The 20,208-nt window shown below is 36.7% G+C and overlaps 1 pseudogene; it reads left to right on the plus strand.

The window, feature by feature from the left end:
* Positions 1-12,389: 12,389 nt before the first annotated feature.
* On the plus strand, positions 12,390-12,488 carry LOC132315189 (small nucleolar RNA R71; annotated as a pseudogene).
* The last annotated feature ends 7,720 nt before the right edge of the window (positions 12,489-20,208 follow it).

A 20,208-nucleotide genomic window follows, 5' to 3' on the forward strand; every position in this document is an offset into this window, starting at 1 on the left:
AAGATATTTTATTTCAGGGATTTTTAAGAAAATATTTTTGGAAGATATTTTCATTTTAGGTCATTAGTGCAGTTAGCCCTTTTTGGAGGGCCCATTATTCAATTAACGAAAGTTATTGCAAAAATACCTTGTTTGGAGCTTCGATCCTCATACGGGATTCATTTTTACATTTTGTCGAGTCGTGTACTCTTAGAATTTCCTCCCGGTCGTTTCCCGAGTTTTAGGGATTTCTGACCCAGTTGCCGCAGAACTTGTTCGGGGCATATCTCTCTACTCGGGACTCGGTTTTCAATGTCGTTTCTTTCGTTGTTCATATTTTCTCATTTTGGTTCTTTTTTGTTTACGGATTTTTGCCGTTTGAGCGCGTCTGCTCAAATTCCACTTTTTCAGACCTTGCGGGGCACTTTTAGGGTTTTACTGTAAATAGAATATCTTAAAGTGAAAAATCACTTTTTCATCATCTTCTTCCTCTCTTTGGCCGGCAACCACCACTTCTTCTTATTCTCCACTTGATTTCCTTTGTATTTTGTCTTCCGCCTTAACGTTTATCGTAAGCCTCATCATGCTCTACCTTTCCCCCTTATTAGAATCCATTTCTAACCATTTTTGAGTTCGGGTTAGGATTTTCATGATACCTCAAAGGTTAAAGTTGTTCCTCTCGTTGTCCCCGACATAATCTAGGAGTATCATCAGATTCGGAGCACTTTTATTTCGATGGGGATTTGAGATTTCATCTCAAATTGAGGTAATGGATGTTATAGGTTTATATTCTTGATGTATTGCATGCTATTGATACTTATACAACTTATTTACATACGTTAATATTAAATCTAGAAACTTTATTATTTATTTTTTTTTGTATGAGATTTGATTCTCCTGGTTGATTATAGCTTGGTTTAAACATATGCCATGATATTATATTACACCTTGATATGATCATTGACATATATTAAATTGAGAGCATTTGGACAAGTATTAAAGTTTTTATTTAATATTTTTCTTGAATGAAATTTAATTCATGTGGCCTTATCTAGCTTGAAATCAATATGTGATATCATATTATATTAGGTCCTAGCATACTCTTCAACATATGTGAATTTGAGAGTATTTGATGATATTTTAAAATCTAGAGATAATTAATTAATTTGATTAATTAATTTTTTTCCAAGTGCACTATTCACTTCATTGGAATTTTGAATTGATATTGTTGATGTGCATGCCATATACTTTTAGATATATTAAATCGGGAATATTTGATTAGGTTTTGAAACCTTTTATTCTATTATTTTTCTTGTATGAAGGTTTAATTATCATGGTTGTATCTTGCATGGAAATCACTTGTATTAGGTTATTAAATCAAGGCTTGGCATGTTTTATAACATACTTTAATTTGAGAGCAATTTAGTGAGTTTAAAAATCTAGAGATTTTAATTAAAAGAATTAATTAAAATCTATTTAATGGTTCCGTTGGCTTGATTAAGTTTTAAACTTGATATTTGTAATGACTAGGACTTGTTTACTAGCATATATTAATTTGGGACCATTTGAAGTTGTTTTAGAATCTTGAGATTTAAATTAGCACGACTTAATTAAATTCTACTTTATTATTCCAATAACCTAATTAAGTTTTTGAATAGATATAGGTAATGACCATGCTATGTCCTTTAACATGTATTGATTTGAGGTTATTTGGAATTGATTTGGAATCTAGAGAATTTAATTATTTTTATTTAATTAAATTCTATTTAATCGCTCCATGGATGTAATTGTGTTTTGGAAGTTGTTTCTATGTTTAAATCATGGGCTTGGACTTGTTGTACATTCACTTGGTTACATTTTGAGCATTAGATAACATTGTTATTATATTTAGATTCATGAGTTTATGTTTTCAATATTGAGTAACATTGTTATAGCGTGTAACGAAACGCACACTGAGGATTCGACATTTGTCATGCCATAGTAGTTGTGGACTTAGAGCATGTATTATATGTGTTTCCAAATTTGGTTGTGCGTGGTAGATAGTTGATTATCTTGTATATACATGTTGATATATACGTTGTTGCACAATTTGTTGATTTTGGAAACTTGGGGATGTCGTTGTATGACTACGGCTAGGACATGGTTCTAGTATGGGGGATTGTCCCTCTACAAGTCTAGTGCACCTATAGGGAGGTTACTCGTGAGTTAGTAACCCTAAAGTAGCCACGTTGTCGGTCTGATCTGGCGTGATGTCCGAGTATCCACCTTGTTTTATTTTGCATTTTATTTCAAGTTGATAACTAGATGATGTTGTAACTTGTTGTTCTTTATTTGATTTCCCATTTAAGTTTCAAGATGTTAACTTGGAGAAAATCATGATTTATGCGTTGTATTAGAAGTTCCAATGTTGGTTAAATTGCATCGATATTGTGATTTATGTTTTATTGTTCTAAGGTAGCTTAGGATGCTCCCTGAGTCTCACTTTGATATAGACGTTAGGTGGCATGAACCATTTTAGTTGATTTCACATTTCAGATTTCAAGTTGATAACTTTGAGAATCTATATCTTGTTGTGTTGTATAGTATGCTTCTATATCGTTTAATTGCATAAATATTGTAGTTTATGCTAGAAATGCTCTAAGATAGCTTAGGATGCTCCCTAAGTCTCACTTTTACATAGACATTAGGTGGCATGAGCCTCTTTAATATGTTTCACCTTAAGGTGATATTATTGTAAAATGCTAGATCTATGCATGCTCATCTCATACGAGTAGCTTTATGTTACTCACCCCAAAGTTACTGGGGACATTTTTCAGGTACGAAGACTTGGTTTGTGATGCTCATCATTCCTTGGATGGCTTGTAGCTTTTAAGTTTCCATTTCTTGCAAATGTTAGCATGAAATGTCATTTTGTAGCCTTATATGTCAAAACTCGTATCTTTGATTCCATATATGTAATGTGTACATAAGTACACCTTTTACGATGTAGTTGATTTGTATGAGATGAGGCTAGAGGCCAATGACATTTATGTTGCATCTTATGTAATTCTTGATTTCATGAAATGTTATGAAAACCTTGAAAATTCATAAGTCATTACTTTATAACTTTTGCATCGGGTGTCGGAATTCCGTTTTTATTCTTTCATAGGGTCTCATTAATCATGTATGAAGTGTGACCAAGGTCCAAACGGTAAATTGACCCCATTTCATATTTTTGGATTTCAAAATTTCCATTTCAAGTCAATTTTTTTCATATTAGCCGTCGCGGGGTCGGATTTTGAGTCAGGGCTTCTCAGGAGCCACGGACCATTCCCGCGTGCTTAGAATCATTTATTACACTTGCGTGTGACGGTACTCGACCGTTCCAATACGCCAAAATAATGTAGTGAATGCACGGTTCAAGAAAAGCCTTTTTGGTCAAGTTTAAATCTATAAAAACCACTACCACCACTACTATTAACGTAGCAAGAGTGAGTAGGGATTGTCCCAAGGGATTGGAGGGCTACTAGTAATGGAAACAATGTTTTAGGTCGAGTGATCAAAGGTAGATTGTTTGGTTGATTAAACTACAATTATGATTAAGCAAGCTCAATGTAAAACAAGTAATTAAAGGATAGAGAAAACAAGAGAGAGAGGTTTTGGGACTTAGAGATCACCACTATCTTCACCTTTCTATACACTCAATTCACAATTAATGAGGGGGAAAACATATGTTGTAACAATAGTGAGTGTGTGTGGTTGTTTTAACAAGCATGGATGACCAATTAAGTATATATTGTCTAAACAATACAATGAATAGCACAACATATCAAACTAAGTCATTAATCCTTCTTTAAGCTCACAATCCAAACACATCACATAATTAGAGAAATATACTACTTGCATTCATAAGTATGGAACATCAAACAACAAGCATAGATTGTCCTCCCATTTAACAACTAAGGTAACTACATTACATCTAAGCTAATGACATGGAAATTAAACTAATTAAACTAAGGGAGAGGCACAATCCATCAAGATATGAGTATGAACCATCCAATAAACCACAAGAGAATTTTATTAAGCACTATGTCTTGACAATCTCTAGATCTAAAGCATCAACACACATAGACATGCATCAACAACACAAGAGATAGAGACAAACACATGAACATTTATTCTAGCATACATAGACATATGGATAGAACGAAATGATCAATTGGAAGAATTAAACCACACAAATCATTGAATAAACAAGATCTATGTATATAAATATGTCAAAACATGTATTACAACACAAATCCCCTCAAAAATACATAAATCAAGGTAAAAAAAATGCATGCTTAGGGCTAACTCTAGCCCCAAAAGGATGTCTAGCCACTCATGAATGGTGTCCTCCAACCCTCAAGGGCTATCTCTATGGTAGAAATGCTCTTCTTCTTTAAGTAGATGGAAAACCTCCCACGAATGTGTTCTAGCCTTCTCTTCTCTTTTCTTCTTCTTTAAGAATTGTATCTATCCACTTCTAAAAGCATATCAAAAACTATATGTAAAAGTGGCTCATAATCCTTATATATATAGCTCAAATGTCACACCCAATGGTCTAAGCTCGTACACAAGGGCTCCTCCAATGATTACACAATGAGACAATTTTTAATAAGCTGGAAATTAATTTAATTCACACTTGAGAGGGTTCAATCGATCGAACCTATGCTGAGATCGATCAAACTTGGCTGAGATCTATTAAACTTTGGCTGGATCGATCCTCCCATGGCGGCGCCTTTTTGGAGAAGGACATATCTGAGATATTTTGGGGAAAGAGACAAAAGTGGTAGGTAGGGTGGTACAACAGGATAAGATGGAATCTTTTTGATCGATTTGAGAATTGCTGGATCGATCGAACTTTGTGGGATCTTTGGATAAGGACAACAGAGCTGGGATCCATCTCGGAGAGTCTAGATCAATGAACTTTCGATCGATCGAAGTATTCTTGAGATCAATCGAACATGTTAATTTGCACACTTTGCTTCATTCTGCTTCCACTTTGCTCCTTTCTTCCTTCCAGCTTAAGTTAGCTTCTTTTAAGCTCTTATTTGGCTGAATTAGCTTATTTTGGGGATAAACACCTAAAAAGGACAATAACATGAAATTAGTCTAAAACGGGAAAGTAAGATAGATAAAGGTCCTAAAATACCTAAGCTTAAAGGGTTTGAATGCGCACTTTTCAGCGCTCATCACACCCCAAAACTTAAATATTGCTAGTCCCTAGCAGTGAACTATAAAGTAAAGGAATGAAATAAACAACTATACAAGTATGAACTAGAAAGCAGTAAATGGATAACGCCATTTTCGTAGGGAACACGATTGCATTTAACGTATGTAACAAGCCTTTTAAACCCCTAGGTTACCCTTAGTGGACGAGTGAAGTCTCGTTAAGGTTTCCAGAAATGATACCCACAAACATTAAGCTCATTCTCACTAAAGAGACACCAATATTGCAAACAAGCATTGGGAGAAAACTACCTCAAGTATGCAATTTTTCAACCCTTTCCAAGCAATCTCCCAAAATCTCAACATCAAGTAAGCAAGTATGGTCCTCCACACATCAAGAAAATGATCATGTAAATCAAAACAACACTAGAATTCTTTTTGAGTGGATCGGCATCAATTATGTTGCTATCTAAGCCAACTAGAGAAATGATCACATCCTTACCCTCAAACTAGCACACAAATATTGTACCAATCATCAAGACAAAGAGTGGACCTTTTATTAAAGCTTTATTATTCTAGGTGCGCTTATTATTTTCACTTGATATTTTTTTTTCTAATCCTAAGGATTAAAGATGGAAGTATAGTGCAATGTGTTGATCTGTTAAGCTTTCTAGCGATCCATGAGATCGAGCGTTATGTCAATGACTCCCAAATCGGACGACTTTAGGGCACTAGGTGTTGAAACACCCCTAAGGACTTACAAGCTCAAATCAACTAGGCTAAAAATCAGAACAACCTTTATCTAATTATTTCCACCTTTTAACGCGAGAAATTATTAACCTAGAGTTTGGGCCCTCCACCTTTCGGCGCGAGAAATTCAGTGGTTGATGAGGCTAGAATCTCGGCTACTCAATGAAAAGGGTTTGTTATCCACCTTTATCAAAATGAAAGCTTTCAATGCACTACAAGCCCAATTGGGATATAACCAATTCAGTAATCAACAAAGCATGTACCCCACAAATGAATGCTAGTGTGCACCTGTGCTAGCGTAGAATCCTAGAGTGAATCTCAAAACAATCACAAAATCAGGATGATGTGGACCACAAGTGCAAGCAAGATATCAATCTTTCAAAAAATTTACTCCTAAATGGTATCCACAAGGCATACAAGGAGTATTGGACTCTCAGGTCAATCAATTTTTAAATTTTAAGCAATATAGTCCTCAAAAGATGAAAATCATAGCTAGTGATGGACCAATCATAAACATTTCCTCAAATACACAAGTCATGCTTAAAATTTGAATTGAAAGGCAAATACTGCAATTAACAACATTACCCCCAAACTTAAATGGCACAATATCCTCAATGTGCAAAGAGAACAAAAGAAAGAGTATACCAGTGTAACTATGGCAAAGAATGACCGGGACACATGTATCCAACGTTGGGATTAATTGTGGTCCTGAAAAGATGGCACTTGGATAAAACTCATTAGATAACAAAAGGGATAATAATAATGCGCAGTGAACATGCAAGTGTAAATGTGACAAGAATTGAAGTAAAGAAAGAGGAAAAAGGGTGGTCCTAAAAATTTGGGCAGCACTCTCTCTTACTGAAGTCACTGGGATGCACCTGATGGAGTCAATCATAGACAGATATATCAATACAAAGATATGACATCCAAAATATAGCATGTATAGAAAAATAAAAATAATGTACATCACAATGTCTGGGCAACAGATTAGCTGCAAAAATAATATAATAGTATCAAAATAGCAAGAATGTATCACAGATATATAACATGATAAAAGAGAGGAATAGAGATCAGGCAGATGAGGTAGGGCGAGTGGGGTGTGATCCCCTGATATCTCGAGATATGCCCTGCAGTGCAGCTAAGACATTGGAGCGGAGAGATGCCACATCTGATCGAAGAGAGACAACTGCGTCCTCCAAGGCCTGGATACACTTTCCAAAGCAGGGTGTACCACTGGATCAGGAAAATGATGTGCATCTTGAGCCTGCTTTGGGAAATGTAATGGTGACCCCGCTGGAGAGTGATGTCGGATCTCCTCTGCTGGAGGCTTCTGCTCTAAGTCTATATCCAAATGTATGGCAGCCGGATCGATTGCTGGGTCATCCGCTGCTGTTACTGCCATCTCCTTCTCTTCAACCTCCTCAGTTGCTAGACTCTTGATAAGAGCATTGTAGTTCTTATTCCAGTCCTTCTTGCCAAAATGGCAAGCTCTTGTCTCTGGCCGCTCATCTGGACAGAATAGATAGCGTTGATTTCACAAGATCTGAGTAATAAGGTGGCCAAAAGGAAGGTACTTAGCCCGCATGGGCTTGGCCTTACTGATGTAGTCCGCGTAGAGCTTCATCATGACGCTCTAATATAGAGCCAGAATAGAAACCCAGTACCCTGTGTAGAAAGCATACAGGGTTGTCAAATAATCGCCTCGCCTCTGGACCTTATGGCCCGTCATACATACATTTTGGTACAAGACCGAATCAAAGAACCACAGATCATCGGGCAAATAGGTCCAAGTAGCAAATGTCTCGCCCTCACTGTAATGGCCTGTAAATGCCACAGCCATGTCTGCATAAGAAGGCCTCCTCTCTAGAATGGGATAATCGAGCTCAAGCTCAGGAGGGCAAACATGTGGGCATCGGCAAGATCTGGCCAAAGTTTCCACTGTAATGCTGATACGATGGCCATCGATGGTAGTGCACAGCTCCATCAGATTACTTGGGGCAGGTCGGAGGTTCTAGAAGAACATTTGAACAAGCCTCGGGTAAACTGGATATGTGATAGGGGCTAGAATGGCTGAAATGCCCCTCCGGTCTATGTCCTCGTAGGCTACCCGGGTCAAAAAATACCGGGAGAAGAAAGAGATGTCAAAAGCCGACTCATGCGCCACTGTAAGATGTGAGTATCTCGGCAGAGGTCTGTCTAAGGCCTGGCCTAGCTGTGCATGAGGCGGAGATGAAGAAGGTGATAGTGTATGCTCAGCCTCATTATGAGATGATGAAGATACGGAGGCTGAAGACTATAGTCTAGAGTCAGCTGAAGGGGACTGAGCTGGATTTACCTCAATATAAACCTCTAACTGCTCCGGCTGCTTAGCCTCAACAAGCTGCTTTGAATCCTGGACATGAGATGGTCCTGCTTGATGCTCAGGCTACTCCTGAATATGGGAGGGCTCGCCTGGCTCCTCTATCCTGGGCTTAACTTGGCGTGAATGATGCCTATGGGCAACAGTCTTGACTCTAGCCATGGCCTGCAAAACAGAAAGAAAAACACTTGCACTATAAGTTAGTACCGGCATAAAGAAGTGGAGCACAGTATATAGAAACATGTATGTCAAATAAGATAGACAACACAGAATCAAGAATCTACGCAAGTGATGATGGGGCTAAATAAACAGTGACATTTAGTGAAACATGCTAAACAATATAAGTATGGAATGCATCCAATGTGGAAAACACAGGCATTGGGCATGTATGAGATAGCATGGAATCACAAAAGAGAGCGTGTGAAGTATAAGATGCAAATCTGTGAAGTTCAATCGATCAGAAAAATGTGAGATCGATCTCTGTAAGATCAATCTAAGATAAGTTCAATTGATCTTTAAGTGATCGATCGAAGAAAACTTCGATCGATTGAATTGGTACGGGAAATTCGAAAAGTCACAGATCTGTGACGTGGATGGCACAGGGGCACCCAAGCAAGCTTGGGGGGTCTTCTCACACAACAACACAACAAGATTGGTCACCGTTTGGCCCGTGACCCCCAAAATCTAGTCAAAAATGAAATATATACATAAACTTATACATATATATATATATACACATATATTCACAAGCTTCAAAACTTCAAATATGGCAAGGATTAAGCATGGAAACTCTAGATCTAACATGTAAACATCACAAATATGTAGATTGAAACTCAAAATCAAAAGGAAAAACTCGGGACTTACCAAATCCGAGAGAGAGAGAGAGGCAGAAATCAAGAGATAGACAAGATCTGAGATGAGGGAGATGATGCGGAAGCTTGGGATGGTCGTCGGAGATAAAAGAGGTAGGGTTTGCAGCGGCGAGGTCTATGAGGGCTTAGATTGATCTTAAAATCGATCTAATGACCCTAGGGTTTTATTTTTAAAAACTGATCCAGACAAGTTCGATCGATCAGGGAAAATTTCCGATTGATCAAAATAGATCGATCTGAAAAATGTTGAGATCGATCTCCCTCATTAAACGACAATTTTTTTATTTTTTTATTTAATTTTTAAAATTTTGAATTTTTGGAAATTAAAAATTAAAATTAAAATTAAAATTAAAAGTATTTTTTTGAATTTTTGGAAATAAAATAAAAGAAAATTATTTTTGGGATTTTTAAAAATTTTAAAATGAAAATAAAATTGGAGTTTTTGAAGATAAAATAAAATAAACACCAAAAATAAAGAATAAAAAAAAAATTACAATAAAAGTTAAAGTCAAGGTCAACAAAAGGGGTACATATCGATCAAGCTGAGATCAATCGAGAAGATGGTTTGATCGATCGAACAGGTAAAAACCTACAGACAAGTTCGAACAATACACAGAGAGGCCTTTTGCATGGATCTCAAAAAAAATTCTAAGTGTGGACTGAAGATCGATCCAAGAAAAAGTTGGATCGATCTAGAAACTGTCAAATCGATCCAAAGAAATTTTCGAACGATACACAGAGGGCTGATTTATGTAGGAAATTTCAGATCGATGGAACCGAGCAATGATTGGATACAGGAATGGGTATTCGACCAATCGAACCTCTTTTGAGATCGATCGAATAGGAACAAAATGCCTATTTTCAGAATGAAAGTGCATGCATACTCAATCAAAATTCCTAGCCATGTGTATGAATTCCAAAACATATCTAGATGACGCAAGAAATGAAAGATAAAATAGAAATGAGGGAGGAATAAGGTTGTAAACCCTACGAAGCATTTACTAGTCTTTAACGTCTCTAGCAAGACGTTGGGCTCTTTTAGCCCGGATCAAACATCTTATAATGCATCCCCTCCTTAATGGGGTGATAGGTATTTTGAATTCCACCCAACAAACGGTTCCCTAAAGAACTTGTTGGATTATATTCAAAGGAATTTGTTGGTCCTTTGTCAATGTGATCTTTGGGCTTCCATGCCCTTTCAAAGCAAGATTTTGAAATATCATTCTTTAGACTCAAGGTCGAAGATGAACTTTTAAAAGTTCTGGTTTCAAGCAAAGACTCCATTCTTTCACATTCATTGTCTAGACATTTTTCTACAACATTTACTTCTTCATGCATGTCAAATGAATTTGGGGTCGGATTGAAGATATTCAACTTCACTTTCATACGCCCAAATGAGATTTTCATTACCCCCGTCCTACAATTGATGTTGGCATTTTCTATTACTAAGAAAGGACGGCCAACGATAATGGGAATTTGGTTCTTAGGATTTGGAACCGGTTCCGTGTCAATGACAACGAAATCGACCGGGAAGAAGAATTTATTAATTTTAATTAAGACATCCTCAATGATACCCCTAGGCTTTTTGATGGATCAGTCGGCAATTTGTAAAACTACCGACGTTGGTTTCAAGTCTCCTAAGCCTAATTTAACATATACTGAGTATAGAAGAAGATTAACAGTTGTTCTAAAGTCTAGAAGAGCCCGATTAATGACATGTTCACCAATGATGCAAGAAGTAGTAGGTGAACCGGGGTCCTTAAACTTTGGAAGGGTGTTATATTACAAGATTGAGCTCACTTGCTTGGTCAAGACCACTTTTCTAGGTGGTTGGCTCTTGTTCTTCCTCTTTTGGGTGCAAAGATCTTTTAAGAACTTGGTATAAGCCGGAATTTGCTTAATTGCATCCAAAAGTGGAAGATTAATCTTCACTTGCCTAAACATTTCAATGATTTCATTGGTCTCGGTCTTTTGTTTATCAAGATAAATGGATCTTTTCAAGGCATCCGGAAATGGAACTCTTGGCTCAAAAACTTTTTCAAAACTTTTCTTTGAAGAATCTTCAACACAAGAATTTTTAAAATCCATTTTCAAAGCTTTGTTCACTTCATCCTTCAAATAAATTTTGGACTCACTTTTCAAATCACTTTCTAACACTTTCTCATTTGAATGATCATGCATATGCAATGAAGGAGGAATATGATAAGAAACGGGACGGGTATCAACTTTTGGTTGCATCGGTTCACTCTCTTCATTGGACATACCTACCTTGCTGTCCACAATATTCCCACTTCTCAAGGTTGTCACCGTATTGACATGCTCAATTGTGGGACCTTCCGATGAGGAATGAGTCTCCACACACATTATTGCTTTGGTGGGGCATTCAAAAGCATCTTCCCCTTCTCTCTAGCATTTAAGGTACTAGCTATTTGCCCTACTTGGATTTCTAGCTTAGCAATGGATTGAGAGTGAGAATGAAGCAATTGAGTGTTTGCCTCTAGAGTGCCTAGAGTAGTCAAAACTTTCTCTTCAAAGGCGGGACTCCTAGAATTTCCTTGAGAATATGATGATTGATTAGGGAAATGAGAATTAGAAAATTGGTTTCTATGTGATTGAAATGATGATGATTTAAAACCTTGGGAATCTTGGCCTTGCACTGGTGGCGGAATTTACTTCCCTTGAAAACCACCTTAGGGAGGATTTGAGCCTTCCCCTTGGCTTTTCCAAGAAAAGTTCGGATGGTTCCTCCAACTTGAATTGTAATGAGTGCCATAGGGATTATTCCCTTGATTAACAAATGTAGCATTGACTTGCTCATAGGAATCATTTTTCACATGTCCATGGGGACAATTGGAAGTAGAATACAAGACACTTGAACAAGTCATGCAAGATTCATTAGATGCACAATGATGAATATGAGTAGGGGAGGAAGATAGTTGATTCGTCGAATTTTGGTTGATAAAAAATTGATCAAACCTTTGAGATAAGGATTTCATTTTGGCGGCTATGTCATTGGAGTTGTCAACTTAATATAAGCCAACATTCTTCCTTCCACTTAGGTTTCTACCATTTTTAGAAGATAAGACCTATGCATGGAATTTTCACTCATGCTTTCATACAATTGCCACACATCATTTTCATGCTTATCAAGATAAGGACCACCTATAGATGCATCAACCATACCCTTGTGATTATCCGGTAAACTTTCAAAGAAATATTAGACTAGTTGCCACTTAGGTATGTCATGATGAGGGCACTTTCTAAGCAAATCATTAAACCTTTCCCATACCTCATGAAACATTTCCCCATCCCCTTGAGAAAATTCTCTAATTGAAGTTCTCATGGCATTGGTCTTAAAAAACGGATAGTACTTTTTCAAGAACTCTTGTTGCATTTCCGCCCACGAGATTATCGAAAAAGGCCTAAGATTGTTGAACCAATATTTTGCCTTGTCTTTAAGGGTGAAAGGAAAAAGTTTAAGCCTTAAAACTTCTTTCGGCATATCTGTGTATTTCACGGTGGAACACACTTCAAGGAACTTATCCAAATGCTTATAAGGTTCTTCACTAGGAGGTCCATGATAGTTAGTGATGTGCTCTAAATGGAGGTAATTGAATGCAAGTGGGTGCATTATATTCATTAGGCACATAATGGTCTCTTAATGTAATGGAAGGATTCACAATTGGTGGTGCTACACGAACACTTTGATTAGCTTGAACCATGCGAGGTTGTGGAGCAAAGATTGGTTGAGGTATTCCCAATGGAATTTAGCCTTGTTGTTACGGTGGAATGAATGGTCTAGGCATACCTAATGGTACTTGGACATTTTCATGATGCACATTAGGGTGGAGGATGCCTTGTTGATCTATGTGACCAAGGTTCTCCACATGGTCGTCATTCAAATTCTCCATTGGTGAAATGGAGTGATGAAAAATACCTCTTCCCCTAGGATTACGAATAACCGATTCAAAATGAAAATTAATAGGGACAAGAGTAGGATTTAATGACCTACAACCATGCATGCACTAGCAAAGACAAATAACAAGCAAATAAGCAAGCAACAAACACTTCGCCCCCACAACAAATCAATCAACAAATCTCTATATACAATGATCCTATGCACCCATGCTTGAACAATATGCAAATAAAAGTAAATTGCCTCCACGTGGGCTCACCATTTATCTAAGAAACGAAAAATAAGCCTCCACGCAGGCCGACGATTTAACTAGAGCTTAAGTTAGAAAGATCTCACAAAGGGTCCTTAAGCAACTTCAACTCATTTTCAACTTTCAAGCCTTGCTTTGCTTTGCATTTTTTAGATTTTTAAGTCCTTTTTGTGCTTAGCTTAGTTCCTTGCTTTGAATTCTCCTTTGTTCAACTTCCTTCACTCAATTCACCTAGTCAAATAAGAACAAACACAATAAGTAACCAAAAATAAAAATAAAGTAAAGACACGATCAAAAGAATACTAATCCCTAATTGTTTCCAAAACATGGCATTGCCAATTCAATCCCCGGCAACGGCACCAAAATTTGACGGTACTCGGCCGTACCTATATGCCAAAATAATGTAGTGCACGGTTCAAGAAAAGCCTTTTGGGTCAAGTTTAAATTTATAAAAAGCACTAACACCACTACTACTAACGTAGCAAGAGTGAGTAGGGATCGTCCCAAGGGATTGGAGGGCTACTAGTAATGGAAACAATGCTTTAGGTCGAGTGATCAAAGGTAGATTGTTTGGTTGATTAAACTACAATTATGATTAAGCAAGCTTAATGTAAAACACGTAACTAAAGGATAGAGAAAACAAGAGAGAGAGGTCTTGGGACTTAGAGATCACCACTAAGTATCACCTTTCTATACACTCAATTCACAATTAATGAGGGGGAAAACATATATTGCAACAATAGTGAGTGTGTGTGGTTGTTTTAACAAGCATGAATGACCAATTAAGTATATATTATCTAAACAATACAATGAATAGTACAATATATCAAACTAAGTCATTAATCCTTCTTTAAGCTCACAATCCAAACACATCACATAATTAGAGAAATATACTACTTGCATTCATAAGTATGGAACATCAAACAACAAGCATGGATTGTCCTCCCATTTAACAACTGAGGTAACTACACTACATCTAAGCTAATGACATGGAAATTAAACTAATTAAACTAAGGGAGGGCACAATCCATCAAGAAATGAGTATGAACCATCAAATAAACCACAAGAGCATTCTATTAAGCACTATGTCTTGACAATCTCTAGATCTATAGCATCAACACACATAGACATGCATCAATAACACAAGAGATAGAGACAAACACATGAACATCTATTCTAGCATACATAGACATATGGATAGAATGAAATGATCAATTGGAAGAATTAAACCACACAAATCATTGAATAAACAAGATCTATGTATATAAATATGTCAAAACATGTATTACAACACAAATCCCTTCAAAAATACAAAAATCATGGTAAAGAAAGCATGTTTAGGGCTAACTCTAGCCCCAAGAGGATGTCTAGCCACTCATGAATGGTGTCCTCCAACCCTTAAGGGCTATCTCCATGGCATAAATGCTCTTCTTCTTGAAGAAGATGGAAAACCTCCCAAGAATGTGTCTCTAGCCTCTTCTTCTCTTTTCTTCCTCTCTAAGAATTGTATCTATTCACTCTTAAAAGCATTTCAAAAACTATATGTAAAAGTGGCTCATAATCCTTATATATGTAGCTCAAATGTCACACCCAATGGTCTAGGCTCGTATACAAGGGCTCCTCCAATGATTGCACAGTGAGACAACTTTTAATGAGCTGGAAATTAATTTAATTCGCACTTGATGCTGAGATCGATCGAACTTGGCTTAGATCTATCAAACTTTGGCTGGATCGATCCTCCCATGGCGGCGCCTTTTTGGATAAGGACAGATCTGAGATATTTTGGAGAAAGAGACAAAACTGGTAGGTAGGGTGGTACAACAGGATAAGATGGAATCTTTTTTATCGATCTGAGAATTATTGGATCGATCGAACTTTGTGGGATCTTTGGATAAAGACAACAGAGCTTGGATCCATCCTAGAGAGTCTAGATCGATGAACTTTCGATCGATCAAAGTATTCGTGAGATCGATCGAACATGTTGATTTACATATTTTGCTTCATTCTGCTTCCACTTTGTTCCTTTCTTCCATCCAGCTTGAGTTAGCTTCTTTTAAGCTCTTATTTGGCCGAATTAGCTTATTTTGGGGATAAGCACTTAAAAAGGACAATAACATAAAATTAGTCTAAAACAGAAAAGTAAAATAGATAAAGGTTCTAAAATACCTAAGCTTAAGGGGTTTAAATGCGCACTTTTCAGCGCTCATCAGCGTACACATTCATTTCAACCTAGAAATGCATTTAGGGTCAAATGCATACTTGGTGCAAAGTTGCATTTTTTGAGTTTTTAAGCCTTTACTGATCTAGGGGCATTTTGGCCATTTCACAGTTTGTTTTTTTCATTTCTCTCACGCGGCTGGGTAGAAATTTTGATTTCGAGAAGAATTTTTTCTTCATGTTTTTCTAGAAAAATTCGTTTGATAGCCCATTTTTGCTCTCAGTTGTGGACAGATCCTATTGCAGCTTTTTGGCCCTTTAGACCTCTTCTGATATAGGGGCAATTTGGGAATTTCGCAGTGAGTTTTTTTTTTTTTTTTTTTTTTTTTTTTTTTTTTTTTTTTCTTCTTACACATATTCGGGTAGAAAAATCGATTTTAGGGGGGGTTTTTTCTTTATGTTTTTTCAGAAAAATTCGTTTCGGACCTCGTTTCGGCTCTCAGTTCTGGCAGATTTTTTTTTTTTTCCTAGCATGTCATGGTGCTTGTCAGGATGCTTGTGCGATGCTCATAGGGCCCTGTCTCAACGTCCTGACGTCGATTTTTGTTTTCGTTCATTCTCTTTCGTCCGGACTCCAAATCGAGTGAACTTTTTTTTTTTAACTTGGCTAATTTTTCGCTGTCTTTTCAATGGTGTGTTCGGTTGCACCTAGATCTTTCTAGATAATTACCAGTTTACCCTTTTAGCCTTAAGTGTTCGTTTTTCTTCGTCTTCCCGTTTCTCCTTCGTTTGGACTCCGAATCATGTGATTCTTGAGTTCATCTTGATTAGTTTTTCGTTGTCTTTCCAATGGTGTACTCGATGGCACCCAAATCCATATTTTTAGAAATGACTATTTTGCCCTTGGGGGCTTAATTGTTATTTTTTCGATCTCTTACTTCCGCACTTTATTCCTTTGGGTTCTGTGACCTCATGGAAGGTCATTTTAGGGTCTTAGAGGTGTGTTGTGTCTTGGGAGACCGTTGTCTTATTTCTTGCTTCTGCATTTGGATTCGTTATTTGGTCAATCTTCTATTCATCACATGACGCATTGGTTTGAAAAACCAGGGCCGTCACAAACAATATCAACATTTGATTAAATCAATGGGACAATTTAAATAGAATTTAATTAAATAGAATAATTAAATTCCCTAGATTTCAAAACTACTCCGAATGATCTCAAATTAAAATAAGTCAAAGATCATGCCAAGATCATTACTAATATCAAGTCAAATGTTTAATTAAATCAATTGAGCAATTAAATAGAAATTAGTTAAATTAAATAATTAATTTCTCTAGATTTCAAAACTCATCCAAATAACTTCAAATTAATATATATCAAAAATCATGTCATGGTCATCACATATATCAAGTCAAAAGCTTAATTAATTCATTGAAACTATTAAATGGAATTTAATTAAATTAAACAATTAATTTCCATAGATTTCTAAACAAGTCCAAATGAGTCCAAGTTTATACATATTAAAAATTAAGTCAAGGCCTTTAATAATATCATGTCAAAACTTATTTTCATGCAAGGTACAACTATCTACAATTCAAAAATTCATATATAGATATACATACAAGTTATATAAACCCCAAAATCATATAAAACACTAAGCTTATAAACATGGAACACCCCCTACCTCACAAGAGGATTGTTTCTCTTGAATCCAAAAAATGTAAAGGTTTTTCCCTTCAAGGGTTTTGAAGAGGAAGGTGAGGGGAAACCTTTGTTTCCCAAAGGTTAAGTTTAAATGTCAAGGGAAGTGGTCCAAAAATAAGGTGGTAGGCCTAGGGTTTCAAGAACACTAATGGAAGCAAGAGAGAGGGTTTGTGAGGAAGAAGAAGAGTTAGTGGATAAATGTGTATTTCTCCACTAACTAAGGGCTTGTTGGCCCAACACACACACCTACATTACCTCTTTCTCACACACACAATGCAAGACTTAATATGAAGCCTACACTTGTCACAATCCTAAGCATCCATCAAAGGCTTAATCATAAGCCTACACTTATCAAGGATCCAAGCCAACAAGTGTTCCAATCCTAAGCCAATAAGTGGGTGAATCTCCACCCTGCACATGTCATTATCCAAGGCATTCAAGTGTCTCCACACAAATGCCTATAAGTGGACCAATGAGAGTGTGACATTTGTCACACTTTTTAAAAATTACAAAAAGGTCCCTCCACCAAATATCTTGCAAATTAAATTACAAAATGGTCCCAAAGACAAATATCCCAAGAAATTTTAATTATGAAAAAACAGCACGTAAAACAAGAATGTTTCCGAAGAAACTATCCATCCATATCCTTTATGCGAAAAGTAAACAAGTAGCATGCTTTTTTACAAAATTAAAACTACGTATTTCATGGAGATCAATTGTTATGGATGCAAGCAAAGCTGGGATCAAATCTGAGCACAAAAAGTGAGGTTACACGAAAAGAAACGATAACCGGGAAAATGATGAAAAAGGAAAAATGTCGGAAACAAAAAGTGTGAAGATGTCACGGTCCTCACAAGGACATTACAACATCAAGAAGAAAAAAAAAGTAGTGTCGAAAATTATTTCCAACACTCAACATGACCCAAAGGAACAAAACCAGAGCTTGGAAAAAAATATATATATTTCAACGGAAAAAGGAAAATCCTTAAAAATGGAAAAGAAGGGAAGGAAATGACCGGGTCATTACAGGTAAAGTAACCACCTTAGGACACATGACAGCCAAGGAAGCGAGTGGTTACATGTAAGTGGAAAATCATGGGATGCATGGTAGCCAAGGAAGAGAGCGGTTACATACAAGTGGAAAGTCAATAACGAGTTGACACGTGGTAAGTTTTACATAAGACTTGCCATTAATCAATTTTGTTTACACTACAATTATCAGCTACTTTCCAGTGGAAGGATTGCCCTGGTCGATTCCAATAGAAGGTACTATGACGTTCCAATGGAAATCATTATCTTTTAAAGACTTTGGTTTAAAACCAATCTAAGGTGGACACATGGCTTAATAAAAAGGTCACAACTATAACTATTTGCACCATAATCATCGATCACTTTCCAATAGAAAGTTGTTGTGGCTGATTCCAATGGAAGGGTGATATGCAAACGTGGGTGCAATCATAAAGTAACACGTGGATTCATCTAAGAAAGCCATTTAGTGACGTAACCACCTTGGGACATGTGGCAGCCAAGGAAGCAAGCGGTTACATGCAAGTGGAGAGTCATAGGACACATGGCAGCCAAGGAAGTGAGTGGTTAAGTACAAGTGGAAAGTTATGGGACATATGACAGCCAAGGAAGTGAGCACTTACATGCAAGTAGAAAGTCATGGGACACATGGCAGCCAAGGAAGCGAGCGGTTACATACAAGTATAAAGTCATTGGAAACATAGCAGCCAAGGAAGCGAGTGGTTACATGCAAGTGGAAAGTCATGGGATATGTTAACTACCATTACTAAATTCTATAAATAGGGCATGCTATTGTTACTTAGAAGTCTTATTCAACACAAACAAATACAACATTTCAATATAAATTCTCTTTCCATTGCAATGCAATTTCAATATGTCTAGCTTAAGTCCTGCACTTTATTACTTTACATTAGATTATTTACATTCAAGTCAATTACTTTCATAAGTAGTTCATTCCTCCTTAGCCAAGTAGCAGTCCCGAAGTCCTTTTTCAAAGGCAAAAAGAACCTATAGGTGTTCATTCCAAACCTCTTCATAATCGCCTGGTCTTGCAATTTTCCTTCTAAAATATTGTTTACATCTTTCTTTGGAACTATAGTAGTTCCTGGCACGCCCATCCGGTTCCATCGGAACTGCCCATTTTTACAGGCCAAACAATGGTAATATTATTTTATTAATGGTTTAATTAGTTTATTATCCCATAATACAATTTTGAAAGCATGTATACTAAATGGGTATCCAAACAAATGAATAGGATGATAAGTATATAAGTGAAACATTTGCAACTAAGGTTTTATCATAGGAAGTACAGATATGGACATAGGACATAGGTACGACATGATACGAAAACAAGGATATGACAGATCTCAAAAAGGTGGAACACAGGATTAAGAAAAATATAACTTAGTGGTTCAAGATTTTTCATCTTAAATTGTTAACTAAGAAATTGTTTTAGATTTTGAATTCCTTACAAATCATCGCCTATGATTATCACATCATTATCATAAAGTAAGAGAAGAATGACACCATTGGCAATACACTAAATGAACAAAGCCGAATCATAGAGGTTAGCAAAGTACCCAAGCGAGAGATAGTTGAGTTGAGTTGAGTTTGACAATCCAGGCTCAAGGTACTTGTTTAAAACCATACAAGGCACGATGGAGCCAACACACCTGATTGGGAGGATAATAATAACCCGAAGGAGGTTGTATATAAACTTTCTTAAGTAAATCACCATTAAAAAATATATATATTATTCACATCCATTTGGAAGAGACCCCAATGATGGGAAGAAGCCACGACAATAAGTGTGTGAATGAGAGGAGGTGAGCAACATAAGAAAATGTCTCTTCGAAGTCAATACCATACTCTTGTGTAAACCCTTTGTCTATAAGGCATGCCTTGTACTGCTTAACAAAACCATTTGAGCGAGTCTTGATCTTATACACCCATTTACATCCTACAACAGTCTTTCTAGGCGGCAAGTCAATCAGATCCAATGTC

The sequence above is a fragment of the Cornus florida genome, unplaced genomic scaffold (genome assembly GCF_030987335.1).
Source record: "Cornus florida cultivar Cherokee Brave unplaced genomic scaffold, ASM3098733v1 CherokeeBrave_3.0.0_Hap2_Chr06, whole genome shotgun sequence".
NCBI classification, from domain to species: domain Eukaryota; kingdom Viridiplantae; phylum Streptophyta; class Magnoliopsida; order Cornales; family Cornaceae; genus Cornus; species Cornus florida.